We start from the raw sequence: 9,718 nt of genomic DNA on the forward strand, positions 1-9,718 counted from the left end.
AAATAAAAATAAATCAGTAAAATCTTATTGTCCTCTCCTCAGTAAGGTTTAATAAATTAAATAAAATAAAATAATAAAATAAAATGCCTAAATTTAAATAAGACCCTTGGAAGTTCATATAGTGTAGCAGTTTTTTTTTTTTTTTTGCTGGGGAATAGCTATTTAAAATGCAATATATGAACTTGAATTAAAATTTCTAGAAGAAAAAGATTTGTTCAGGAACTTTATTTTCTTCAAAATAATAGAACCTGGAAGATTTAAGTACTCTATTTAATGCATCAAGCATTTTCAGATTTTATCTATACTCTTTGACATAATTATGGATAGATAGTCCAGAATTATACCCAGACAGATTCCAATCTACTTGAATTTGTTAGCAGTGATAAAAGTTACATTAAGATCCCACTACATGTAAAATAGTGCAGCCATCCTTATCAACATACCTTACTCTTTACCAACACTGAGTGAGGCATAAAAATAATAATAATTTAAAAAGTCAAAATGACGAAATGACAAATATTAGTTTGAGAAAGAACAACGGAAGAGATTTGCTGGATATGAACTCTAAATGTTCTGAAAGCACTCAAAGTTTTATTTTTGAAAATATGTATGTGTAGGCCAGTCAGTATCAGCTCTATGCCTGGCAAAATCATGGAGCAGATTCTCCTGAAGGCCCTACTAAGGCATGTGAAAAATAAAGATGAGGTGATTGGTGGTAACCAACATGGCTTCACCAAGGGCAAATCATGCCCAACAAAGTTGATGGCCTTTAATCATGGAGTTACAGTATCTATGGATAAAAGAAGAAGAACTGATGTCATCTACCTGGACTTGTGCAAAGTGTTTGACACTGTCCCGCATGATATTTTGGTCACAAAATTGGAGAAAAATGGATCTGATAGACAAACCACTCACTGGATAAGGAATTGTCTGAATGGTCACACTCAGAAAGTTGCAATCAACAGCTCAGTGTCCAAATGGAGACCAGTGACAAGTGGCTTTCCTCAGGGATCGGTGTTGGGACTGGTGCTATTTAACATCTTTGTAGTTGACTTGCACAGCAGGATGCAGATGACACCAAGCTTAGTGGTGTAGTCAACACGCTAGAGGGAAGGTATGCCATCCAGAGGAATCCGGACAGGCTTGAGAGACCCGTGCCAACCTCATGAAGTTCAAGAAGGCCAAGTGCAAGGTTCTGCACCTGGGTCAGGGTAATCCCAAGCACAAATACAAGTTGGGTGGAGAATGACTTGAGAACAGCCCTGAGGAGAAGGATTTGGGAGTGTCAGTTGATGAAAGATTCAGCATGAGCCAGCAATGTGTGCTTGCAGCCCTGAATTCTGAGCATATCCTGGGTTGCATAAAGAGAAGCATGACCAGCAGGTAGAGGGTGTTGATTCCCCTCTATATTGCTCTTGTGAGACCCCACCTGGAGTACTGCATCCAATTCTGGAGCCCCCAACACAAGTAGGCCATCAAGCTGTTGGAGCAGGTCCAGAGAAGGGCCGTGAAGATGATCAGAGGGCTGGAACACCTCCTGTATGAGGTCCAGCAGAGAGAGTTGGAGCTCTTCAGCCTGGAGAAGAGAAGGCTCCAGGGGGATCTTATAGCAGCCTTCCAGTACCTGAAGGGGGCCTGCAGGAAAGATAGGGAGGGACTTTTTATAAGGGCATGTAGCAACAGGATGAGGGAAAATGGCTTTAAACTGGAAGAGGGTAGATTTAGACTAGATATTAGGAAGAAATTCTTTACTGTGAGAGTGGTTAGATGCTGAAACAGGTTGCCCAGAGAGACTGTGGATGCCCCCACCCCAGAAGCATTCAAGGCCAGGCTGAATGGGGCTTTGAGCAATCTGGTCTAGAGAGAGGTGTCCTTGCCCATAGCAGGGGGAACTAGATGATCTTAAATGTCCTTTCCAATTCAAACCATTCTATGATTCTATTTTATAAGTAGACATTTTCTGTCACATGGAAAGGATATTATAGGATGTTGTCAGGGAGTTTTGGCATGCTTCAGTGGGTGCCTTGATCTTGATGTAACTACTAATTAAATAAACAGTTCCAGTCCCTTGACACTTGGACTAAATTATCTATCCTCATTATTTTCTGGAACAGTTGTTGGCAAGCTTTCACCCTAAACTGACTGACTAAACTGACTAAACTGACTCCTGGACATATTTCTGGAAAGTAAACTAATCAGTAACTGTTTCTGATACCCAGTCTGTAGTAGTTGCCTCATACGGGGAGACAAAAGAATTAAAAATTGTGTGCTAATTCACGGTATTAAGTGTTGGTACCAGAGAACAGTTTCAGCTTTTAATTTATTAATACATAGAACGGTAGAAATAACCAGGGTTTCCTACAGAGCTTTAATCTAGAAACTGCTATTGATTTTAATAATGCTGTTCATTTACCTTTTGAATCACAGTTTACTTATTTCTCCTACGGTTTCCTGTTTATGTTAACAACAAATGTGAATTTCTCCACACAGTGAATATGTAGACGATCTATATATTTTTCACTCAAGAAAGACATGACATCATCCTTCCTCCCTCTCCTCCTTTTATGTCGTATACTTAGACTTCAGCAAAGCCTTCGACACTGTCTCCCACAGTATTCTCCTGGAGAAGCTGGCAGCCTGTGGCTTGGACAGGTACACCCTTTGCTGGGTAAGGGGCTGGCTGGAGGGCCGGGCCCAGAGAGTGGTGGTGAATGGAGTTAAATCCAGCTGGCGACCGGTCACGAGTGGTGTTCCCCAGGGGTCGGTGCTGGGGCCTGTCCTCTTCAATATCTTTATTGATGACCTGGATGAGGGCATTGAGAGCACCCTCAGTAAGTTTTCAGGCAACACCAAGCTGGCAGGAAGTGTCATCTGCCTGGGGGTAGTAAGGCCCTACAGAGGGATCTGGCCAGGCTGGATCTCTGGGCTGAAGCCAATGGGATGAGGTTCAACAAAACCAAGTGCTGGGTCCTGCACTTTGGCCACAACACCCCTAGGCAATGCTACAGGCTTGGGGCAGATTGTCTAGAAGACTGTGTAGAGGAAACAGACCTGGGGGTATTGGTCAATGCTCAGCTGAGCGTGAGCCAGCAGTGTGCCTGGGTGGCCAAGAAGGCCAATGGCATCCTGGCTTGGATCAGAAATAGTGTTGCCAGTAGGAGTAGGGAAGTCATTGTCCCTCTGTACTCAGCACTGGTGAGGCCGCACCTCAAGTATTGTGTCCAGTTTTGGGCCCTTCACTGCAAGAAAGACATTGAGGCCCTGGAGCATGTTCAGAGGAGGGTGACAAAGCTGGAGCACAGGCCTTATGAGGAGCGGCTGAGGGAACTGGGATTGTTCAGTCAGGAGAAGAGGAGGCGCAGGGGAGACCTTATTGCTCTCTATAACTACTTGAAGGGAGGTTGTAGTGAGCTGGGGGTCAGCCTCTTCTCTCCTGTAACTAGTGACAGGATGAGGGGGAATGGCCTCAAGTTTCACCAGGGGAGATTTAGGCTGGATGTCTGGAAATACTACTTTTCCAAAAGAGTGGTCAGGTGGTGGAATAGGCTGCCCAGGGAGGTGATTGAGTCACTGTCCCTGGAGGTGTTCAAGAAACGTTTAGATGTTGTGTTGAGAGACATGGTTTAGTGGGGTTATTGGTGTTAGGTGGATGGTTGGACTGGATGATTTTGTAGGTCTTTTCCAACCTAGCTAATTCTTTGATTCTATGATTCTATAATTTTGTGTATGTGAGTCTGTGAGTGCTGCTATCTGTTTTTTAAATATGAAGATAAACAATATATTTTTCCTGTAATTCATAGTATATTCTTGTGGTCTCCGTGACTGAGTGGGTTTATAATCAGATGTCAGCATGTCTGCCAATCAAATGGCTCCATGGTGATATCATGGATTACCTCCCTTTTTCCATGGTCATTTCATTCACAGCTCATTGTATTCAGATACTTCTCTCTTCACTAAGAAATATTGAGATATCTCAGACTTATCAAAAGCAGAACATTTCAGCAAAAAGAAATTTTACTCTTGGGAGTAAATTTATTCTCTTTACTTCTTTCTATTAACAAGTGAAAATAAGATTTTTAACTTGAATGACAGTCTAGAATATCTGGATAAGAGTATTTATTTTGAAAAACTGTTGTGCTTATTAAATATGCCGTTCGTAAAACAGTCAGCTTCTAAACTTGATTGTTTTTCCTTCCATCCTGATACCAACCATCATGAAAGCTGTTTTTTTTGTTGTTGTTGTTGTTGTTTTTTTAGCATTTCTTTTAGAACTTATGAATCAAAATGTTTCTCAAAAGAAAAAAGCATCAATTTCCAGAGGAACTTTGATTTGTAATTGCTAGACTTGATTTTTCAGTATCAGTTACATCAGATACAATTGAACTTTGTATAGTTGCATTAAACTAGGTAGAGATTAACCTAAGTAGAGAAAGATCTGAAAGAGTCTGCTGTAAGTAAAGAAAATCAAAACATTTTTAATAACTGTTTGGATTTAAAATAGATATCATGAACTTTAATAGTAAGGGAGACAGGAAGAAAATGAAGAAAGGCACAATGTGTATGCGCTGTTGTACAATGCTAATGCTGTTATGCTCAAAATGTTATTATAAATGAGAAGTAAAATACATCTTATAAAAGCATTCAGGACTTTCTTATTAATCTAATCAAAGTAAAACCAATATATAATACAGTTAGTAATAACAGTTCAGTTACTATGGTATTTGTAAAAGTGTTTGGAAATGTACATTAATTCCCTTAAGGGTCAAGAGCATTTTCAATGAAAAAAAAAAAAAAAAGAAAAGAAAGAGAGAGAGAGAAAAGGAAGAATCCATAAACAAGGACACAAACCCAATGACCCAAGATTAAGGGGAGATATCAACAGTCATTAACAAAAGCTAAACCTGGTAAACCACACTAATTGATAAGGGTATGTGAAATTGTGAAATGTGGGAGTCTTTGTTTCAGAAAAATTATCTGATCAAGGACTATGTCAAATGGAACGCTAAGGACAAAGAGGAAGCCATAAATGAAATAGACAGAGACATAAATCTAACAAACATAAAAAGGAAAGTAACAAGAAACTAACAAACCTAATCAATCAATTGATAGGCTGACAAGAAACTATAGATAAACTAGGACTCTGAAACTGATGGAATCCTGCAGGCCCAGAATGCTATAGAGTCATAGAATCATTTGAATTAGAAGGGATCCTTAAAGACCATCTAGTCCAACTCCCCTGTAATGAACAGAGACACCTACAGCTAGATGAGGTTGCTCAGAGCCTGGTCCAGCCTGACCTTGAATGTCTCCAAGAATGGGGTTTCCACCAAATCTCTGGGCAACCTGTTTCAGTTCCTTATCATTAAAAAAAAAAAAAATAAATAAAGAAAAAATTATTATATCCAATCTAAATCTTCCCTTTTTTAGTTTTATTTCCCCATTGTCACTATTTCCCCATGTCCTAACACAATAGTCCCTGCTAACAAGTCTGTCCCCTTCTTTCTTATAGTCCCCCTTTAGGTACTGAAAGGCCAATCTCAGGTCTCCTCAGAGCCTCCTCTTCTCAGGATTGAACAGCCCCAGCTCTAGCAGCCTGTCCTCATAAGTATTCCATTCCTTGGATCATTTTTGTGGCTTTCTTCTGTATGAGCTCCAACAGGTAAATATATCTCCTATACTGAGGACTCCACATCTGGATGCAGTATTCCAGATGAAGTCCCACCAGTGCAGAGCATAGGGGCAGGGTCACCTCTTTCAATTAGCTGGCCATGCTTCTTTTGATACAGCTCAGGATATGGTTGGATTTCTGCACTACAATGGCACACTGCTGGCTTGTGTCCAGCTTACTTTCCACCAATATCCCCAAGTCCTTTTCAGCAGGGCTGTGCTCTATCCTTATATCCCCCAGCTTGTACTGATAGGTTGCCACAGCCAGGGCCAATGGGCCAATCACATGTAAAACAGGGCAGATTCATTTGCTTCAGTCCTGTTCAGCCTGAGTGCTGCAAGAACTAAATGCAGATATGGGGGTAGGCTTGGGGACAGTATCTGGAGTCACTCCAGGAATTTAGATGCCCTGGCTTCTGGTGTCAGCAGATGAGGGTATACAACCCTCTCTCCCTGGAGTGGGAGCAGTGTGTGTTCCTGAAACTAGTTGCTGAGGGAACAGGGGTGAGGTGAGAGCAGAGCTGAAGTGGTGCTGTGGTCCACATGCCTGATGCCAGCTGCTGGTGGAACTGAGTGTCTATATCTTTCCCAAACCTGGCATTCATGGAGTGTGAATCTGTATTTACTGGCAAACGCCAAACTGGACTCATCAGTGAGTGGGAGGGCCCAGATGCCAGGGGCATCAGATGAGCAAGGTATCCATTGTAGAATTCAGGGTGATCCATGAGTGTGAGGTAGCAGTTGAAAAGATGTGTAAGTGCTACATGTTTTCAACAAGCACCAAGCTGGAACAGCTGGCAAGTAGGGGACCCATGGAGAAGTGAAAGGGGCTGGGATCTGGGCAGGGGTGTCAGGAAAGCAGAGGGTCTGTATCAGTGGTTGGGGCACTTGTGAGTATATGTGTGCAGGTGAGCCCAGAGATGTTGTGCGCGTGCCTGCACCAGGGAGCTCCTGTGTCTGTCAGATTAAGAGGAGGAGGAGAATGGGTTGTCTGTGATTGTGGTTTATGAGTCCTCTGTGTGCATGTGTGTGTGTGTGTGTGTCTGGGATGTGTGCTCAGCTTTGTTACTGGTTGAACCCGCAAAGGGGAAAGTAGCAAATGCATCCTCACTCATCCTGGGTAGAGATCACAGGTGCCTGAGACATCAAGCTGCACTCCAGTGGCTGGGCAGGTGGATTCCTGAACTGGAGTGGCAGTGGCAGCCACTCCTAACATCCCTTAACAGTGCTAAGTTGTGCAGCTTATATAAAACAAACCTTCTTAACAGAAGAAACTCTTATCATCGAGTTCTTTTTATCTGCTGTTGTTTTCAGCTTTCAGCTAGGCAAGAGCTTCAGTCTGGAGACCAGGTTGCAATGCAAAGTCAACATCTTGTTATCTTCAATAGGAGGAATAAGATGTTAACGTTTGTGATGTCTTCATTCTCCTCTTCCCCCTCCAACTGATTGGAGCCAGTTTATATGTTATCTAACAAACTTTGTCAGACTGTGCCTTTTTAAATACCCTTTTCAGTAGCTGGAACTACACTTTCACACTTAAATCCACCATTATAAACTAGGTTATTATGCCTAAGTACTGAGTTATAGCTATGCTACAAAATTAGTTCAATATTGCAATATATTATTTATATACCTGTATCAAAATATTAACAGTAGCCATTTTGCAACGCAGTGTTAAACAAAATTAAATTGGTTAATATCTACCTGCTCATTAGAAAACCTTTGTTACCACTTAAAATTGAAGATCTCCAAGCAAACCAAAGAAAGAACAGACAAAGTCTATCAATCCTCTTGCCTGTGTGTTTAACTAAAAGTAGAGCCTGTGGCCTTTACTAGTAATGGAATGATTGTATTTAATGGGCAAAAGGCCACAGCATATACATCCAAAATTAACTCCTTCCCTGGGAAGCCTCTTTGAATGTTTCACAACCCTCACTGTGAAAAATTATTTCCTAATATTCAACATAAACTTCCCCTGTTGCAACATGAGGCCATTTTCTCTTGTCCTGTTGCTTGTTTCCTGGGAGACAAGATTGATCTCCACTTCATTATAGCCCCCTTTGAGGTAGTTGTAGTGGGTGATGATGCCTCATCTGAGCATCCCTTCTCATGACTAAAAAAAAAACCCAATTCCTACTACGTTATTTCACTGAAACAAAAAAGGTTTCATCAAGACATCTATTTTTAAGAGGGTGTCTGGCTTAAAAAAAAATAAAAATTAATACATGTTTTTAGAGAGGAATACTGTACCTTTATACCTCAAAGTGAATTAAACAAGCATTTGCACTTAAATATACATACATAGTAAATATAATGTATATAAAATAGATGAGGTATCCATGAAGATATTATATTGCATATGAGACTTATCAAAGGAAACTTACAATATTTTTGATATTTATTTTTTCTTATCTATTTTTGCTAAATATACATAATAGAGTATGTATTGGTAAACATTCACTTGAGTATGTCTTTTTTGTCCTATAATGTAAGCAAACATACAGACTAACAGGCAACAATTTAACCAACAGAAAGTACTAGTATCGTTGCCAAATTATTAACAGACTAATAGAAAATAGGAGAATAAAACCATGAAAATTCATCCAGTCTTTCTTCCTGATATATCAGCTGTAGGGCAAATATACTATAATCACTACTGATAACAAGCTCACCAAAGTAAGACGGCAAAGCAACAATAACAAAGGAGGTATTGCAGGCCACCTAGGCAATTCATAGTAGTGCTTGGCTGCTCTTACTGCTAGAAAATTGTACTTAATATCTTCCACAGTGCTGTATTCCATTATTCTCTGTCACACACACATAAAGAAAATGCGTGAAAGAATAGTGCAATAATTTATATGACAGTTGCCTTTTCTTCTCAGCTAAATTCTAAGGACTGCTTATCATTTTCAATGTTGTCTTTTAGACTCCACACAGTAGTATTACATCACACTAGAAATACATCACCCAAGAGAGCACACAGCTCTCTAATCATAGCCTTATCAGTGATGAATAAAAAATATTATCTGCAGCTGGAAACATTATTAACTGAAAATGAAAGATTTCACCTTTCATGATCCTGTATTTTTATTCACTTGAACTTACTAATATTCCCATCAAATAGGTCATTTATGGTTTCTGAGGTCTAATAAAGCAAACAGTTAAGGAACTATGTACTTTTATTCACTTTAGGAAAGGATCTCTTTCATTTTTTTTTGAAAAATTGAGTTCATTTTTTGCAACATCGTATCTTGTGTTTACCCGTTATGTTTTTTCTTTTCTGTTTGTTCATCATCTTATAAATGGTCTTGATGTTGCAGTACACAAAATAGTAACACCTCAAAGTGCACCATATTTATTTGATTTATTTTTTGTTGTTGGTGATGGTTTTAGAGAATTTGATGAATAAAGTAATAACACAGTTTAGACATACTATAAAGTATTTATGTGAAACAAAATAAAATTGATTATTTTGTGAACTAGTGGCCAGTGAAGCCACATAAAACTAATGATTTTGTATTTATTTATTGTTTGATTTTCAAATGAATTTCTTTCCCTTTTCAGAAAAAAACTAGCACTTATGACAGGTATTACAGAATCACAGAATTACAGAATTGTAGGGATTGGAAGGCGCCTCTAGAGATCATCTAGTACAACTTCCTGCTGAAACAGGTTCCCTACAACAGGCCACACAGGTAAGCATCCAGGCAGGTCTTGGATATCTCCAGAGAAGAATTCACAACCTCTCTGAGCAGCCTCCAGTGCTCCATCACTCTGACAGTAAAGTTGTTCTTCCTGGTGTTAGTATGGAACTTCCTGTGCTTCATTTTCTGTCTGTTGCCTCTTGTTACATTGGTGTTCACCACTGTATTCTTCTGCATTAATTCAGTAGCGAAGTGGTATTTTTTCAAAATCAGAACAGATTAGGGCATGCTGAAACCAGTGTTTTATGAATAGTAGAATAGTATAACCCACAATCTTTTGAAAGCAGGTACAGGTGTCTGCCTGAACCATGATGTTAATTTACAGTGAAAAAAAAGGAAAAGGAAAA

This window comes from Numida meleagris, chromosome 1, assembly GCF_002078875.1.
Source record: "Numida meleagris isolate 19003 breed g44 Domestic line chromosome 1, NumMel1.0, whole genome shotgun sequence".
Taxonomy (NCBI): Eukaryota; Metazoa; Chordata; class Aves; order Galliformes; family Numididae; genus Numida; species Numida meleagris.